A 20,583-nucleotide genomic window follows, 5' to 3' on the forward strand; every position below is an offset into this window, starting at 1 on the left:
GACAAAAAACGCAAATAAACAAACAAAAAAACAATCGGTTGGAGACACGTAAAACGTCTGTCTTCTCCGGCGCCATTTTATTTATCAAAGTAACAGTAAGTAATTAGTGGTAATTACCTATTATTACACAGCATGTAAAACCAACGATAACGCCCCCTGCAACTTACATTTCGATGCACTCACAACATTCAGACATTTGTGTTACTGTCGACAATAAAAAGTCCTCAGAAACAGGCTTCTTCTCCCTTCGGTCGATGATGACTCTCTGACCTGAGTGGGCAGGTGCAGTGTCCAGATGCGCATTTCCAAGCTCTCTGATTGGTTGGGAATGGCATGGCTATGATGGGTGAGGGATATTTTAGGTAGGCTGAGCAGCCAAACTAACGGGATTTAAGGTAAACTGAAGGGACTGTAAGGGGACGTTGGGTAGAGAGGAGAGGAGCAGGATGGACTTTTAACACACTCACTACCAAATATGGTGATGAGAGGAAGCCCAGTGAAAGATGATAGAGTGAGATGGATTTTGTCCAACATTCTGCACATTTTCTCATCGATGAAACGTTTGATCTCAATACAGTTTTCTGTTTCCATAACTAAAATCTTTAACCAACAGAGTGTAGTACGTTTTCTAGACTTTACCTTTTGCCAAAATTGCGTTAAAAGGAGTGCAAGGAAAAATTCACACAGTAGGCGAAAATATCTGTTAGAACACGCCAATAGGATCTCTTGCTCGTGCTTGGCTCTGCCCACTATGATTAATTTGCTCCCATTGGAAACGATAAGGTCGGATCTATCTTGGGTTAGTTATACAAAATATTTGGCCACAAAATCGGTGAAGAACATGAGGTGTGGCTAACGTTAGCCAGCTTGAGTTTGCTACCATAGGAACTCGGTAGCACAGAGTAAATCAATATGACGTTGAGAAATTGTGCATTGTGTGCAGTTTAGAAGATATCCGGAAATAAGTTAATAAATATGTAATAACGCAAAAACATAACTATTAGTACTTATAGGTAACCAGATCGTGACTACAAATAAGCTACTAACTCTTTAACCACGCTGTGTTGTTTCATTATAGATACATTTTACTCAACAGCGTTACCCAGTCAGCAGTCTGTGGCTTTAAGGCAATGCTGTTAGTGTGACGTATAATCTAGTGGACGGGACGCTTCTTTCAACAGCAGCAACAGTTAGCCACCTCGGTAGCTTGCTAGACAACATAGCCAAACCAATAAAGCTCTTCAGAGGCTTTCGTATAGCCACTGTGTTTTAAACACATTTGTGTCGTCTAGTGAGTTATCCCATTTACTTTCATATTGACGGTGTTGTTATTAGTCCGCTAGCGGGCTGGTTAAGTTAGCATTAGCTTAGCTAGCTAACATCCCGACCATGAGTTCACTAAGCTACTCTCCTCCTGCTAAAGAAGAGGTCTGCTGGACGGAGAAAGAAGCTCTCGTGAAAGAGGAGGAGGAAGAGGAGGCTGTTACAATACAAAAACAAGTGGAGGGTGAGACTGTTACAGTGAAAGAAGAAGAGAAAGACGTTTCCGTGAAAGAAGAGGAAGATGCGTTCAGAGTGAAAGAGGAGGAGGATGTTACAGTAAAAGACGAGGAGGAAGAGAAAGAGAAAGAGGATTCAGTTTTTGGAGTGAAAGAGGAAGAGGGTGAGATGACTGTCACATCCAAAAAGGAGGAGGAGGGGGAGATAACTGTCACATTGAAAAAGGAGGAAGAAGAGGAGGAAACTGGATATCTGGGCCCGGTTTCCCAAACTCATCTTAAGGTGTCCAATGGTTCTACTGATGAACTTAGTCGTAAGATGGTTTTGAGAAACCGTTCCCTGATTAACACTAGTAAGTACTGTCTTAAATACAGAGGCACAAACTCTGCAGTTGTTGAACTGATGTGTGGTGTTAAAGAGGAAATATCCAATTGCTACATCCATATTTGGACTTTTAAATGACTTTTAAATGATTTATATATAGCCATTGATTCTTGAAGAATATAACACATGCCTCATGAGCTTAGTTCAACTGTTGTACCCCATCAGAACCCCAAATAAGCTTCTTTTACTCCAATGTTTAGAAACAATGTAAATCAACACTGTATAGCCTCAATATGGTTAAAACTATAATGTTGATATCATTAGGGCCGATTTCAAGTTTTCATAACAATCGGTAATCGGTATTTTTGGACACCGATTTGCTGATTTCTTTTTATTGATTTACACCTTTATTTAACTAGGCAAGTCAGTTAAGAACACATTCTTATTTTCAATGACGGCCTACCGGGGAACAGTGGGTTAACTGCCTTGTTCAGGGGCAGAACGACAGATTTTTACCTTGTCAGCTCGGGGATTCAATCTTGCAACCTTACGGTTAACTACTCCAACGCTCTAACCACCTGCTTTACATTGCACTCCACAAGGAGCCTGCCTGTTACGCGAATGCAGTAAGAAGCCACGGTAAGTTGCTAGCTAGCATTAAACTTATCTTATAAAAAACAATCAATCAATCATAATCACTAGTTAACTACACATGGTTGATGATATTACTAGTTTATCTAGCCTGTCCTGCGTTGCATATAATCGATGCGGTGCGCATTCGCGAAAAAGGACTGTCATTGCTCCAACATGTACCTAACCATAAACATCAATGTCTTTCTTAAAATCAATACACAAGTATATATTTTTAAACCTGCATATTTAGTTAATATTGCCTGCTAACATGAATTTATTTTAACTAGGGAAAATGTGTCACCTCTTGCAACAGAGTCAGGGTATATGCAGCAGTTTGGGCCGCCTGGCTCGTTGCGAACTGTGTGAAGACTATTTCTTCCTAACAAAGACAGCCGACTTCGCCAAACGGGGGATGATTTAACAAAAGCGCATTTGCGAAAAAAGCACAATCGTTGCACGACTGTACCTAACCATAAACATCAATGCCTTTCTTAAAATCAATACACAGAAGTATATATTTTTAAACCTGCATATTTAGCTAAAAGAAATCCAGGTTAGCAGGCAATATTAACCAGGTGAAATTGTGTCACTTCTCTTGCGTTCATTGCACGCAGAGTCAGGGTATATGCAACTGTTTGGGCAGCCTGGCTCGTTGCGAACTAATTTGCCAGAATGTTACGTAATTATGACATAACATTGAAGGTTGTGCAATGTAACAGGAATATTTAGACTTAGGGATGCCACCCGTTAGATAAAATACGGAACGGTTCCGTATTTCACTGAAAGAAAAAACTTTTTGTTTTCGAGATGATAGTTTCCAGATTCGACCATATTAATGACCTAAGACTCGTATTTCTGTGTGTTTATTATAATATAATTAAGTCTATGATTTGATACAGCAGTCTGACTGAGCGGTGGTAGGCACCGGCAGGCTCGTAAGCATTCATTCAAACAGCACCTTTGTGCGTTTTGCCAGCAGCTCTTCGCAATGCTTCAAGCATTGCGCTGTTTATGACTTCAAGCCTATCAACTCCCAAGATTAGGCTGGTGTAACCGATGTGAAATGGCTAGCTAGTTAGCGGGGTGCGGGCTAATAGCGTTTCAAACGGGGCAAGGAGAGGGACGGAAGCTATACTGTTACACTGGCAATACTAAAGTGCCTATAAGAACATCCAATAGTCAAAGGTATATGAAATACAAATCGTATAGAGAGAAATAGTCCTATAATTCCTATAATAACTACAACCTAAAACTTCTTACCTGGGAATATTGAAGACTCATGTTAAAAGGAACCACCAGCTTTCATATGTTCTCATGTTCTGAGCAAGGAACTTAAACGTTAGCTTTCTTACATGGCACATATTGCATTTTTACTTTCTTCTCCAACACTTTGTTTTTGCATTATTTAAACCAAATTGAACATGTTTCATTATTTATTTGAGGCTAAATTGATTTTATTGATGTATTATATTAAGTTAAAATAAGTGTTCATTCAGTATTGTTGTAATTGTCATTATTACAAATGCAAAAAAATCGGCCGGTTAATCGGCAGCGGGCCTTTTGGTCCTCCAATAATCGGCATCGGTATCGGCGTTGAAAAATCATAATCGGTTGACCTCTACCACAGCCATCTGGCTCCTACAGATAACCATTAACTTATGAGGTAAAAATCAGTCTCTATCACTTCTCAGGTACTATACTGCTGAGTATAACAATGTTCCAAGTTTAACTCAGAATCTAACAGTGCACATTCATTGTATCCTAACTTCATGGTGTGAATTGTTTGCCCTTTGATTGTTAGTGTTCTATCAATTCCCCAATATATATATATATATATATAATATATATATATATATATATATAATATATATATATATATCTCACCAGTTCTACATTTACCATTAATTCCCATCATGTATCATCTACAATGTTTGTTTGGTTACGGTAACTTTTGTTAATGCATTCCATATATTATTATTACAGTCTTATTGTTGTGTGGACACGTTGTTTACAGAGCTTATAACCTATGCTACACTGGTGAGAAACATGTTGGTTTATTTCATTCCATTTATTAGTTTTGTCAATTTATTAATTGTCTTTTGTTTGTAGTGCTCCTGTCAATCAAAAAGTGTTTTTTTCTTCACCTCAAACAGCAAGTAAACAAAGTCTGTTTTTACATCCATTGAGAAAGACAATAGTTCCTTAATGTAGCAGATTGGAAATATATTCCCAGCTCTCTCCCTTTAGATAACCACTCAGCATGATTTAAAAAAATAAACAATCCTCTAATCCAATGGAAACGTCATAAAATAGGCCTACCTGATAACTAATTATCCCTTGGTCTAGAGCTGTGTCTGTCTGTCCAGAACTCACTGGGTCTGGAAACTCTGATGGACCAGAATATTTTATACAAGGTTTGCTAGCGGGCCAGACCAAGTTAATACATGCAGGCTGCAATGCTTTTATTTGTTGGCTTTATGGAGGCTATTTTTACATAGTTGGCAATAAAAGTTACTTTTAGATTTGTATAATTTTCATTTATGTAGAATGTAGATTAACCACAGAAAATTATGTTGAGATACAAAGACTATTATAATTATTATTACTATTATAAATTAAATAAAACTGTTCCAGTAAAATGTGAATATGAAAATCCTAACTGGCACCAGATTGGTAGAAATGGTCAGATAAATTGGCCCTCCAAAGGGAAAAGGCTGCTGACTGCTGGTGGAGTCTATTACTGGAAACTTCAGGAGCATAACGGCAGAATTTCCGAAGAGGTTATTTTCTTCTTGAGTCATTTGTGTGTCTAAATTTGTAATCATGGTGCTTAAAGCATCAGACAAGCTCAGTAGCCTACATATAGTAGATTTTATTCAAACATAGGGTGTGTATATAGATGGAAAAAGACACGTTTTCAAATTTCGACCGAAAGAACGGACGACTCTCGGTCCACCCAGATTGGTTTTAGTCAGGGACAGCCCTAGTTTATAATGTGCGATTGTCTGCTTGATTTAGAGGAGGATCTTTGGGAAGTTATGGGTCCTACAGTAGGTCTATGTTGTTAGGTGAAGTTATGGGTCCTACAGTAGGTCAATGTTATTGTTAGGTGAAGTTATGGGTCCCACAGTAGGTCAATGTTGTTGTTAGGTGAAGTTATGGGTCCTACAGTAGGTCTGTTATTGTTACAGTGCCTTGCGAAAGTATTCGGCCCCCTTGAACTTTTCGACCTTTTGCCACATTTCAGGCTTCAAACATAAAGATATAAAACTGTACTTTTTTGTGAAGAATCAACAACAAGTGGGACACAATCATGAAGTGGAACGAAATTTATTGGATATTTCAAACTTTTTTAACAAATAAAAAACTGAAAAATTGGGCGTGCAAAATTATTCAGCCCCCTTAAGTTAATACTTTGTAGCGCCACCTTTTGCTGCGATTGCAGCTGTAAGTCGCTTGGGGTATTTCTCTATCAGTTTTGCACATCGAGAGACTGAAATTTGTGCCCATTCCTCCTTGCAAAACAGCTCGAGCTCAGTGAGGTTGGATGGAGAGTGTTTATGAACAGCAGTTTTCAGTTCTTTCCACAGATTCTCGATTGGATTCAGGTCTGGACTTTGACTTGGCCATTCTAACACCTGGATATGTTTATTTGTGAACCATTCCATTGTAGATTTTGCTTAATGTTTTGGATCATTGTCTTGTTGGAAGACAAATCTCCGTCCCAGTCTCAGGTCTTTTGCAGACTCCATCAGGTTTTCTTCCAGAATGGTCCTGTATTTGGCTCCATCCATCTTCCCATCAATTTTAACCATCTTCCCTGCCCCTGCTGAAGAAAAGCAGGCCCAAACCATGATGCTGCTACCACCATGTTTGACAGTGGGGATGGTGTGTTCAGGGTGATGAGCTGTGTTGCTTTTACGCCAAACATAACGTTTTGCATTGTTGCCAAAAAGTTCGATTTTGGTTTCATCTGACCAGAGCACCTTCTTCCACATGTTTGGTGTGTCTCCCAGGTGGCTAGTGGCAAACTTTAAACGACACTTTTTATGGATATCTTTAAGAAATGGCTTTCTTCTAGCCACTCTTCCATAAAGGCCAGATTTGTGCAGTATACGACTGATTGTTGTCCTATGGACAGAGTCTCCTACCTCAGCTGTAGATCTCTGCAGTTCATCCAGAGTGATCATGGGCCTCTTGGCTGCATCTCTGATCAGTCTTCTCCTTGTATGAGCTGAAAGTTTAGAGGGACGGCCGGGTCTTCGTAGATTTGCAGTGGTCTGATACTCCTTCCATTTCAATATTATTGCTTGCACAGTGCTCCTTCGGATGTTTAAAGCTTGGGAAATCTTTTTGTATCCAAATCCGGCTTTAAACTTCTCCACAACAGTATCTCGGACCTGCCTGGTGTGTTCCTTGTTCTTCATGATGCTCTCTGCGCTTTAAACGGACCTCTGAGACTATCACAGACAGGGGCGAAAATCTGATATCAACTTTGGAGGGGACAATTACATGAAATTTTCTCAAGAGCAATTCCTGAGGGGGACACCAAAAGTAATGCTGTAACACATAGCCTACGTTGTAATATGGTAAATGTATATTGAGGAACCAAAGAAATAAGGTGTTTGCCGTACTCCTAACTACCGGTACCCAAAACTACACAACTAATCACAACAGCAATACCATTGCCTTTAACAAATCTTAGTTCAGTCACCAGTTTAAGTTGAGAGTGGGGGTATCCATGGCATTTTCCAATTATGTTCCTATTTTACTAGTAAAAAAAATGGAGAACCTTTCATAATGTTGCCAAACAAAGACTCAACAAACTTACCTGAGACTCCCTGTCTCTGCCAGTCTGTCCCTGCATATCTGTCCCCAACTCTGCTGTCTGTGTGCCATCTGTTGCCTGCTCTGCCTAATGACATCATTGTGAAACATTTCCATTAGAATTTCATTTCTTTCTTATGAACATTTTATCAACTAGTCTTTGAGATATTAGGCTACTAGGGTTCTTACTTTGCGTTTTGGTATACTGAAAAATACTCTGATGCCCGTCTTTTTTCTGCCATTTTTCTACCTGGCTGGCTACACACACACACACACACACACACACAGTGTGCAGGTTATTTACAGTAGGAGATGGGCTTCTACCATCTTACCTTCTATCATTCTATATGGGCTTCGATCTAAAAGGTAGCTAGCAAATGTGAAACGGATTGCAGTGACAAGAGTTGACAGCTGTATGAGTTCACCATTTACACAACATATGCTGCAACCTTTTGTCATTTTAATCATTTGTTTCATATTGGCTAGCTTCCAACAATAGCTGAATTTGCAAAGCTAGCGAGCACCAATTCCGTTTCAGTGGTGTTTGCTATAATCTTTGCTACCCGGGTTAAATAAAGGTGAAATAAAATAAATAAATAAAAGTTCCCTTGCGACAATTTAGTTTTTGCAACGAGACCAGTAAATATATTTAAGACAATCGTAGAACAGAGTGTAGTTCTGTTCAGTTTGGACTTCAGTTTATCACTAACCTTATCACAGGGACTTTGAAGCACTAATTTACAGTAGATACGAACCCTCTGTTACCTTGCCAACTAAGGAACTGGCAGTGGATCAAACCATTGTGAGGCAAAGGGTGGGGGGGCGCAATCTTTTGAAACTTAAAAACGAGCTATTAAGTGTCTATAATCAGCACAATTGCTTTCATTGTGTATTAGTAATATTATTTAAATTAGATAGTTATGTTTACAGTGATATATTGGGGGGGGACAAATCATATTTTTCCCAGGATGGGGGGGTCGTGTCCCCCCCGTCCCCCCTGGGATTTCCGCCCCTGATCACAGAGCAAGTGCATTTATACGGAAACTTGATTACACACAGGTGGATTCTATTTATCATCATTAGTCATTTAGGTCAACATTGGATCATTCAGAGATCCTCACTGAACTTCTGGAGAGAGTTTGCTGCACTGAAAGTAAAGGGGCTGAATAATTTTGCACTGCCAATTTTTCAGTTTTTTATTTGTTAAAAAAGTTTGAAATATCCAATAAATTTCGTTCCACTTCATAATTGTGTCCCACTTGTTGTTGATTCTTCACAAAAAATTACAGTTTTATATCTTTATGTTTGAAGCCTGAAATGTGGCAAAAGGTCAAAGTTCAAGGGGGGCGAATACTTTCGCAAGGCACTGTAGGTGAAGTTATTGGTCCTACAGTAGGTCTATGTTGTTAGGTGAAGTTATGGGTCCTACAGTAGGTCTATGTTGTTGTTAGGTGTTGTTATGGGTCCTACAGTAGGTCTATGTTACTGTTAGGTGGAGTTATGGGTCCTACAGTAGGTCTATGTTGTTGTTAGGTGGAGTTATGGGTCCTACTGTAGGTCGATGTTGTTGTTAGGTGAAGTTATGGGTCCTACAGTAGGTCTATGTTGTTGTTAGGTGGAGTTATGGGTCCTACAGTAGGTCTATGTTGTTGTTAGGTGGAGTTATGGGTCCTACAGTAGGTCTATGTTGTTGTTAGGTCAAGTTATGGGTCCTACATGTTATTTTTCTTCACACTTACCTATTGGTGTGTAGCCCTAATATTCCAAGGCATTTGTGGACATTCTATAGCAATAGAGTGGGAAAGCGGCTGTGTGTTTGGAGAATTAATAGACTCTGCAGTAAATACAACCTGATAAAACATCTCTCTCGTCCAGGACCAGAGTCTACACAGGCCGGTACGCTATAGCCAATCAGAGCCACAGTAGACCTTAAAACAAACAAGCCATTTGCACATAGGCCTGCCATCATTCACTTAGAACTGGACTGTGTTTACAGGCAGTTGGGCCTGACATCATTCACTTAGAACTGGACTGTGTTTACAGGCAGTTGGGCCTGACATCATTCATTTAGAATTGGACTGTGTGTTTACAGGCAGTTGGGCCTGACATCATTAACTTAGAACTGGACTGTGTGTTTACAGGCAGTTGGGCCTGATATCATTCACTTTGAACTGGACTGTGTGTTTACAGGCAGTTGGGCCTGACATCATTAACTTTGAACTGGACTGTGTGTTTACAGGCAGTTGGGCCTGACATCATTAACTTAGAACAGGACTGTGTGTTTACAGGCAGTTGGGCCTGACATCATTAACTTAGAACTGGACTGTGCGTTTACAGGTAGTTGGGCCTGACATCATTCACTTAGAACTGGACTGTGTGTTTACAGGCAGTTGGGCCTGACATCATTAACTTAGAACTGGACTGTGTGTTCACCATCTGGGACCATTCAACAGTCTAGATTTACCAGGTTATTACTAAATAAACTGTTCACCATCTGGGACCATTCAACAGCCTAGATTTACCAGATTATTACTAAATAAACTGTTCACCATCTGGGACCATTCAACAGTCTAGATTTACCAGGTTATTACTAAATAAACTGTTCACCATCTGGGACCATTCAACAGTCTAGATTTACCAGGTTATTACTAAATAAACTGTTAACCATCTGGGACCATTCAACAGTCTAGATTTACCAGGTTATTACTAAATAAACTGTTCACCATCTGGGACCATTCAACAGTCTAGATTTACCAGGTTATTACTAAATAAACTGTTCACCATCTGGGACCATTCAACAGTCTAGATTTACCAGGTTATTACTAAATAAACTGTTCACCATCTGGGACCATTCAACAGCCTAGATTTACCAGGTTATTACTAAATAAACTGTTCACCATCTGGGACCATTCAACAGCCTAGATTTACCAGGTTATTACTAAATAAACTGTTCACCATCTGGGACCGTTCAACAGCCTAGATTTACCAGGTTATTACTTCTAAACAAAAATCATTTTGGGCTTCTCATAGGCTTACAATTGTTGTTTTTATTGTTGCTTGAACAGTCGCTAAGATAATATTTGGTTATGATAGTTGCAAAAATACCTATTTTGGACACAGCAGTTGTTAGCTTGAATGCTAATGCTAAGCTGGTAGCAAAGCTAGCCAAAGAGCATTTTACTGGTTGAAGTTGAAGTGTTTTTTAAGTATAAATCAAATCAAATCAAATTTATTTTTATATAGCCCTTCGTACATCAGCTGATATCTCAAAGTGCTGTACAGAAACCCAGCCTAAAACCCCAAACAGCAAGCAAAGCATGTGAAAGAAGCACGGTGGCTAGGAAAAACTCCCTAGGAAAAACTCCCTAGAAAGGCCAAAAACCTAGGAAGAAACCTAGAGAGGAACCAGGCTATGAGGGGTGGCCAGTCCTCTTCTGGCTGTGCAGGGTGGATATTATAACAGAACATGGTCAAGATGTTAAAATGTTCATAAATGACCAGCATGGTCAAATAATAATAATCATAGTAGTTGTCGAGGGTGCAACAAGCACGTCCGGTGAACAGGTCAGGGTTCCATAGCCGCAGGCAGAATAGTTGAAACTGGAGCAGCAGCACGGCCAGGTGGACTGGGGACAGCAAGGAGTCATCATACCAGGTAGTCCTGAGGCATGGTCCTAGGGCTCAGGTCCTCCGAGAGAAAGACAGAAAGAGAGAAAGAGAGAATTAGAGAGAGCATATTTAAATTCACACAGGACACCGGATAAGATAAGAGAAATACTCCAGATGTAACAGACTGACCCTAGCCCCCCGACACATAAACTACTGCAGCATAAATACTGGAGGCTGAGACAGGAGGGATCAGAAGACACTGTGGCCCCATCCGATGATACCCCCGGACAGGGCCAAACAGGCAGGATATAACCCCACCCACTTTGCCAAAGCACAGCCTCTACACCACTAGAGGGATGTCTCCAACCACCAACTTACCGTCCTAAGACAAGGCCGAGTATAGCCCACAACGATCTCCGCCATGGCACAACCCAAGGGGGGGCGCCAACCCAGACAGGAAGACCACGTCAGTGACTCAACCCACTCAAGTGACGCACCCCTCCCATGGACGGCATGGAAGAACACCAGTAAGCCAGTGACTCAGCCCCTGTAAAAGGGTTAGAGGCAGAGAATCCCAGTGGAAAGAGGGGAACCGGCAAGGCAGAGACAGCAAGGGCGGTTCGTTGCTCCAGCCTTTCCGTTCACCTTCACACTCCTGGGCCAGACTATACTTAATCATAGGACCTACTGAAGAGATAAGTCTTCAGTAACATTGGTAGGCAGACCATTCCATAAAAATGGAGCTCTATAGGAGAAAGCCCTACCTCCAGGCGTTTGCTTAGAAATTCTAGGGACAATTAGGAGGCCTGCGTCTTGTGACCGTAGCGTACGTGTAGGTATGTACGGCAGGACCAAATCGGAAAGATAGGTAGGAGCAAGCCCATGTAATGCTTTGTAGGTTAGCAGTAAAACCTTGAAATCAGCCCTTGCCTTAACAGGAAGCCAGTGTAGGGAGGCTAGCACTGGAGTAATATGATCAAATTTTTTGGTTCTAGTCAGGATTCTAGCAGCCGTATTTAGCACTAACTGAAGTTTATTTAGTGCTTTATCCGGGTAGCCGGAAAGTAGAGCATTGCAGTAGTCCAGCCTAGAAGTAACAAAAGCATGGATTAATTTTTCTGCGTAATTTTTGGACAGAAAATTTCTGATTTTTGCAATGTTACGTAGATGGAAAAAAGCTGTCCTTGAAACAGTCTTGATATGTTCTTCAAAAGAGAGATCAGGGTCCAGAGTAACGCCGAGGTCCTTCACAGTTTTATTTGAGACGACTGTACAACCATCCAGATTAATTGTCAGATTCAACAGAAGATCTCTTTGTTTCTTGGGACCTAGAACAAGCATCTCTGTTTTGTCCGAGTTTAAAAGTAGAAAGTTTGCAGCCATCCACTTCTTTATGTCTGAAACACAGGCTTCTAGCGAGGGCAATTTTGGGGCTTCACCATGTTTCATTGAAATGTACAGCTGTGTGTTGTCCGCATAGCAGTGAAATTTAACATTATGTTTTCGAATGACATCCCCAAGAGGTAAAATATATAGTGAAAACAATAGTGGTCCTAAAACGGAACCTTGAGGAACACCGAAATTTACAATTGATTTGTCAGAGGACAAACCATTCACAGAGACAAACTGATATCTTTCCGACAGATAAGATCTAAACCTGGCCAGAACTTGTCCATGTAGACCAATTTGGGTTTCCAATCTCTCCAAAAGAATGTGGTGATCGATGGTATCAAAAGCGGCACTAAGATCTAGGAGCACGAGGACAGATGCAGAGCCTCGGTCTGACGTCATTAAAAGGTCATTTACCACCTTCACAAGTGCAGTCTCAGTGCTATGATGGGGTCTAAAACCAGACTGAAGCGTTTCGTATACATTGTTTGTCTTCAAGAAGGCAGTGAGTTGCTGTGCAACAGCTTTTTCTAAAATTTTTGAGAGGAATGGAAGATTCGATATAGGCCGATAGTTTTTTATAATTTCTGGATCAAGATTCGGCTTTTTCAAGAGAGGCTTTATTACTGCCACTTTTAGTGAGCTTGGTACACATCCGGTGGATAGAGAGCCGTTTATTATGTTCAACATAGGAGGGCCAAGCACAGGAAGCAGCTCTTTCAGTAGTTTAGTTGGAATAGGGTCCAGTATGCAGCTTGAGGGTTTGGAGGCCATGATTATTTTCATCATTGTGTCAAGAGATATAGTACTAAAACACTTTACTATCTCCCTTGATCCTAGGTCCTGGCAGAGTTGTGTAGACTCAGGACAATGGAGCTTTGGAGGAATACCCAGATTTAAAGAGGAGTCTGTAATTTGCTTTCTAATGATCATGATCTTTTCCTCAAAGAAGTTCATAAATGTATTACTGCTGAAGTGAAAGCCATCCTCCATTTGCGAAGGCTGCTTTTTAGTTAGCTTTGCGACAGTATCAAAAAGAAATTTCGGATTGTTCTTATTTTCCTCAATTAAGCTGGAAAAATAGCAGTTGAATTGTGAGGATGACACAAACATTTATATTAAGCAGGACATTCAATCCAAAAATAGAGTGAAATGGAGGCTATTTTTGTTGTCATTCTATGAGAACTTCCCTGAGTTTTCCCCCATGGTGGGGAATTCGTGAATAACGACATAGAGCTTAATGTGATTTTCCTTGAGTAGCACTCCTGATCTTGCTCTGATTATGTGTGGTAATATTCAGAATACATTGTGAAAAACCAAAAATCTTCGCCCACCATTTTTACTCCACGCAGATGTACTACATCCGTAACTAGCGGTTTCTGCATTAGCAGGGACGATTTTCTCCTTTAGCAGGGAGGAGTTTCTGCAACCAAATTGTGTGCACATCGCGCTCGTACGGCAATTTTATTAAACACAGAAAGGGGCCTATATTGGTGACCAAAAGTCATCTGGCACACTGCTTAGGATTTCAGCAACTTTAAAAACGTATTTCTAGTCTACAATCATCCCCTTTACTACGAAGGTGAAAAAAATGACTAAATATGGCATTGTTGCTCACTTGACTGGTGTTATTAAGACAATTGTCAAATAAGTTTGTACACAACATCATGGGCATCACCTTTTAGCTAAAATAAACAGTGGATTTCTGCTATTGGGGCCTTTAACCTTCTGTCTGACTTTGCTGTTCACACAGGAGAGAGACATGACTATCGTGGATCCTCTGGGGAGCTTCAACAACATCATGAAGCGGACGAGGCAGAGGAAAGTCTCTCCACTTCAGAACTCCTCAAGAAACAGCAGCGGAAATGCACAGGGAAGAAATCTCACTGCTGCTCTGACTGTGGGAAGAGATTCACCTCTTCAACAGACCTCAAAAGACATCAGAGAATCCATACAGGAGAGAAACCTTATAGCTGTGATCAATGTGGGAAGAGTTTTACTGTTTCAAGCAGCCTGAAAACACACCAGAGAATTCACACGGGAGACAAACCTTATAGCTGTGATCAATGTGGGAAGAGTTTTAATGTTCCAAGCAGCCTGAAAACACACCAGAGAACACACACAGGGGAGACACCTTATAGCTGTGCTGACTGTGGGAAGAGTTTTTCAAAATTATATACATTACAATCACACCAGAGAATTCACACTGGAGAGAAACTTTATAGCTGCTCTGACTGTGGGAAGAGTTTTTCAAAATTATATACATTACAACTACACCAGAGAATTCACACTGGAGAGAAACCTTTTAGCTGTAATCAATGTGGGAAAAGGTTTATTCACTCAAGCTGCCTGAAGGTACATCAGAGAACACACACAGGAGAGAAACCTTATCGCTGTGATCAGTGTGAGAAGAAATTTGTTACATCTAGCAGTCTGACTGTACACCGGAGAACACACACAGGAGAGAAACCTTATAGCTGTGATCAATGTGTGAAAAGTTTTACTTCATCTAGCCATCTGACTATTCACCAGCGGACACACAAGAGAGAAACCTTGTAGCTGTAATCAATGTGGGAAGAGTTTTACTCAGCTAAACATCCTGATATTACACCAGAGAACACACACAGGAGAGAATTCTTATAGCTGTGATCAATGTGGAAAGAGAGATGATGGAAAATGTTTGAAAATACATACATGAAGTTGTTTCATGATATCAATAAAATGTCAATGTAGAATTTTATTAACATTGTAGTAGAATGTTATTAACATTGTAGTAGAAGGAGTATTTTAATTAATAATGTCACAATGTAGAATCGTAAACGTTTTGACCCCCGTTCTATTAATTTCAGCGTGATATGGATATTAACCTCGGGATAAATCCAGGCCTCATCAGGGGAAGTCCAGGCTCTGAAATGAATGAGTGATTAACAAAAAGTGATTTAAAAAAAAGAGTTGTTACACTTTCCGTGTTGGCCCATTTGAATGAGAATGCAACACTTTAAAATGTAGCTAGCTGTTTTCTACAAATTGTCCTCTAACCAGTGATGCACACATTATTCCCAGATTCTGTGGGGTGTTTGAGCTGTTAGTTTTAACAAGGACGTTCAACCTCATCTCCCCCCTCACTCAATTGATTTCAATGTGATATTGATGAGGGACGACAAATAAGTGTTTGGTTTCTCTTTGTTTTGGGGACCAATACGTTTAAATGCATCACTCCAAAATGTAGCTGTCTTCTGCAGGTTGTCCTCTAACCAGTGAGGTAACAGATATCTCCCATTTCCATGTGTTTTATTTAGTTGTGAAAGTTTCAACAGCACGTACAACCTGATTTCCCCCCCTAACAGATATCAGGGATTTATTGCTACTTGTCAAAACAACAGTGTTTTTGGTGCTTGTGCAGTTTATAAGGAGCTCATTTAAAAATATTCAAGGAATATGATTATTATTGTGTTGGTGTAGATAGTACATTTTATATTCAGGTTTTCAATATCACAAACTGTTTCTGCATATTGGTTATTGATTTGGACACGTTATAACTGTTCTGACATTGGGCTCCTCCCACCAAAATAGCAACAACATTTTTTTTTAAGAAAAATTGATGCCCGACATCTAATCTACTTTTTTTTTTTTTTTTTTTAAGTGAAGTTTAAAAGTGAATTATTGCCAATACATATTAAAAGGGGTGTTCAGTTTGATATCTCAAAATATTTATATTTCATGTAACATTTAGTAATCATAATTATTTGACAATTTTTTTGGTACAATAATATTGTTTACTAACAATGTTGTAAAACTAGCTTATATTTTTGGTTTGATATTATGTCCTAATTCTTACTATTTTAATCAATGGCATTTCCTTAGAATGCTCATTAGTCTTTCAGTTTTTATTATTTTATTCTTTCGTTTTTTTATCCTTGTATGTTGTGTAGTAAATATTTTTATTTTGTTTTTTTTCCTGTGAAGCAGGAAAAATCCATGTCTGAAATGTGCTATATAAATAAAGCTTGATTTGATTTGAACATATTGCAAAACAAATTAACCCAATGACTGACCAATCAACAGACTCTTGCTAAACCAATGAACAAATATGTGCAAAAGCAACACATATCTTGGTCCATCTTAGTATGATGGACCAATGTGTACTCTGCTCCCGAGTGGCGCAGCAGTCTAACGCACTGCATCTCAGTGCTTGAGGTGTCTACAGACACTCTGGTGCGCATACTATGTAAGTTTTATCACTTTTCAACCAATCCAGTACATTTTTGTTGAACATTTTGAAATTGTAGTGTAATATACAAATACTCATCAACTGGATGAGTCACCATTTAGTTTGGAAATGGTCCAAGCATTATGTAGGTTGGTGGAAATGATCCAACCATTATGTAGGTTGGTGGAAATGATCCAACCATTATGTAGGTTGGTGGAAATGATCCAACCATTATGTAGGTTGGTGGAAATGATCCAACCATTATGTAGGTTGGTGGAAATGATCCAACCATTATGTAGGTTGGTGGAAATGATCCAACCATTATGTAGGTTGGTGGAAATTATCCAACCATTATGTAGGTTGGTGGAAATGATCCAACCATTATGTAGTTTGGTGGAAATGATCCAACCATTATGTAGTTTGGTGGAAATGATCTAACCATTATGTAGGTTGATGGAAATGATCCAACCATTATGTAGGTTGATGGAAATGATCCATCCATTATGTAGGTTGGTGCAAATGATCCAACCATTATGTAGGTTGGTGGAAATCATCCAACCATTATGTAGGTTGGTGGAAATGATCAAACCATTATGTAGGTTGGTGGAAATGATCCAACCATTATGTAGTTTGGTGGAAATGATCCAACCATTATGTAGTTTGGTGGAAATGATCCAACCATTATGTAGGTTGGTGGAAATGATCCAACCATTTTGTAGCTTGGTGGAAATCCCCATCGACTGAGGATGAGGGGTCTCCATTTTGTAGATGTGTAATAATGATGTTGAATAATAATAATAACATTCATCAATCTGACTCCATTACCATGTGAATGCTATAGGGCCCATAATAGAATCCAGTGGATTTAGCCAAGGTTGTGAGCCTTGTGTCACCACTCAGAATATTTTAAGATGCAAGTGACTAGGTTTACCATTATGCATTTTTTTCAGAGGCCGAGGAACAAGGAGCTAATATCTTGCAATTGATGTATTAGCATTAAATGATTGAGTTAACCTGCTCAGAGATGCACAGTTAGAGACTGAGAATATGTGCTAATATGTGCTACTTTTTGAATACTTCTGAAAGTATTCAGACACCTTGACTTTTTCCACTTTTTGTTATGTTACAGACTTATTCTAAAATGTATTAAAACATTTTAAAATCCCTCATCAATCTATGCACAATACCCCATAATGACAAAGCAAAAACAGATATGTAGATTTTTTTCAAATGTATATAAAACAAATAAAAAAAACGTTATCACATTTACATACAGTACCAGTCAAAAGTTTGGATACGTACTCATGCCAAGGTTTTTCTTTATTTGGACTATTTTCTACATTGTAGAATAATAGTGAAAACATCAATACTATGAAGTAACACATATGGAATCATGTAGTAACGAAAACGTGTTAAACAAGTCTAAATATGATTAAAAATGTAATTCACTGACGGATAGCTAGCTAATGAAACAAATGGACATTTACAGTAACTGGCTAGGCTATTCAAACTGTAACATTGGAAAGCTTTCAATACATTGGATAAATGGTGGAGTTACCTCTTCATATTATCAAGAGAATTCTTATTGCATGCTGAATATTTTAAATGCACTCTAAAACATATATTTATCTTATTTCAGTCTTTGGGAGATAGATTTATCTGTTTCTCTTAAGGCAGTAGCTCACGTTTCACAAGAGGCTGTAGTTATATCGTAGATAATAGCAGGCCATTGGCTGCCTTGATCACAAGGGGTATGTACGGGACCTCTGATTGGTTCCAAGTTTAGGAGTTCGGGAAAATTTGCCTGATCGGACAGTGTTAAAATATAATTTGTATGAGAAAATGTGCAAGAATTGAAGGTGCCAACAAATGTTATAGTCGTCATAAGAATATTTTACTGTCATATACAAGAATGCAGGTCCTCCCTCGACTGGGACCGATTAACTTCACTATTTTCAGCTTCGGCCCACCACCTAATAACACAACCACTACAGATAGAACAATGAGCCAGATATTTCACCTGATGAATAAATGTGAAACATCCGTTTGGCGTTTCCACTCACTACCAAATATGGTGATGAGAGGAAGCCCTGTGGGAGAAGAAGTTGTCAGATGGATTCTGGCCGACATTCTGCAGATTTTCTCATTGATCAAACGTTTGATCTCAATACAGTTTTCTGTTTCCATAACTAGAATGTGTAATAAACAGAGTGGACTACGTTTTGTAGACATTACCTTCTGCCAAAGTTTCCAAAAAAATTGCGTTGAGTTACTTCACAGATTGGGCGTTCCCTTAACTAAATATGCAAATAAATACCAGAACGCGCCAATAGGATCTCGCAAGCTCCTGCTTGGCTCTGCCCACTTCCCTGCTTGTTCTGTCCACTATGATTCATTTGCTCCCTTTGGAAACGATAAACTCTGGTCTATCTTGAGTAAATTATACAAATATTTGGCCACACAGTCCGTGAAGAGCATGAGGTGTGGCTGACTTTAGCTATCTTGAGCTCGCTACCGAGCTAGCATACGACCTCGGAATCACAGAGTATATCAAGTTGACATTGCAAAATTATGCATTGTGTGTAGTTTAGAAGATGTCGGAAAAAACAAGTTAATAAATATGTAATAACGCAAAAATATATAACTGTTTGTACTTAATAGGTAACCACATCATGACTACAATTAATTTACTACATATTTACACACACTATGTTGTTACACTGGTGAGTAAAAACTCATGATTCCTACCTTTTAACTTTTTGTCTGAAAATTAAATATACATTTTACTCAACTGCGTCAGCAGATTACGGTGTGGTACTTTAAGGTGATGCTGTTGGTGTGACGTATAATCTAGTGGACGGGACGCTTCTTTCAACAGCAGCTACAGTTATTCAGACACCTCGGTAGCTTGCTAGACAAAATAGCCGAACCAATAAAGCTCTTTAGACGCTTTCGTAGAGCCACTGTGTTTTAAACCCACTTCTGTCGTCTAGTTAGTTATCCGATTTCATTTCATATTTACGGTGTTGTTGTTATTAGTCAGCTAGCGGGCTGGTTAAGTTAGCATTAGCCTAGTTAGCTAACATCTCCGACCATGAGCTCACTAAGCTACTCTCCTCCTGCTAAAGAAGAGGAGATCTACTGGACGGAGAAAGAAACTCTCGTGAAAGTGGAGTAGAGGGTGAGGCTGTTACCGTGAAAGAAGAGAAAGACGTTTCAGTGAAAGAAGAGGAAGACTCGTTCAGAGTGAAAAAGGAGGATGAAGAGGAGGATGTTACAGTAAAAGAAGAGGAGGAAGAGAAAGAGGAGGAGGGGGAGATGACTGTTAGTTACATCGAAAAAGGAGGAGGAAAAAGAGGAGGAAACTGGATATCTGGGCCCGGTTTCCCAAACGCATCTTAAGGTGTCCAATGGTTCTAACAATGAATTTAGCCTGAAATGGTTTTGAGAAACCGTTCCCTGATTAACACTAGTAAGTACTGTCTTAAAAACAGAGGCACAAACTCTGCAGTTGTTGAACTGATGTGTGGTGTTAAAGGGGAAATATGCAGTTGCTACATCCATATTTGGACTTTTAAATTATTTATTTATAGCCATTGATTCTTGAAGAATATAACACATTCCTCATGAGCTTAGTTCAGTTGCATACAGGTACCGTTATAGCTTGCCATTGTTTACAGATGTCTCGTTGTGGGATGAAGCAACGTTAAGACAGCTAGCTGAGCTGGCCAGTTGCGTTCTGCTGTTAATGTTTGGTTTTGATTGGGACACATGCTAAGATGGCTGGCTAGCTAGCTAGACATTATGAAATGATTTTTTGCATGTTCAACTAGCTGGCTAGCTAGATGAATATAATTTACATCTAGCCAGTTGGTAATTATGAAGCTAAATGTTGGCTCAATCTAGCTAGTTATCTTGTCTGCATTTCCATTGTTGGGCTGGAAGCAGGTTAAGTGTGAAAATGGCATTTTAGTACCGCAGTCTACAGGCAATAACAAGCTGTAGGACATTAATGAATTCATGTTTTAACCTATTTTTCTGTAATTTGTCTACCAGTACAAGGAGACGGTCGAGGGTGAACAAGTAATACT

General features: G+C 39.4%; 1 pseudogene; it reads left to right on the forward strand.

Moving 5' to 3' along the window:
• The first annotated feature begins 1,599 nt into the window (after window positions 1–1,599).
• LOC106562544 (gastrula zinc finger protein XlCGF17.1-like) lies at window positions 1,600–17,303 on the forward strand (annotated as a pseudogene).
• The last annotated feature ends 3,280 nt before the right edge of the window (window positions 17,304–20,583 follow it).

The sequence above is a fragment of the Salmo salar genome, chromosome ssa02 (genome assembly GCF_905237065.1).
Source record: "Salmo salar chromosome ssa02, Ssal_v3.1, whole genome shotgun sequence".
Taxonomy (NCBI): Eukaryota; Metazoa; Chordata; class Actinopteri; order Salmoniformes; family Salmonidae; genus Salmo; species Salmo salar.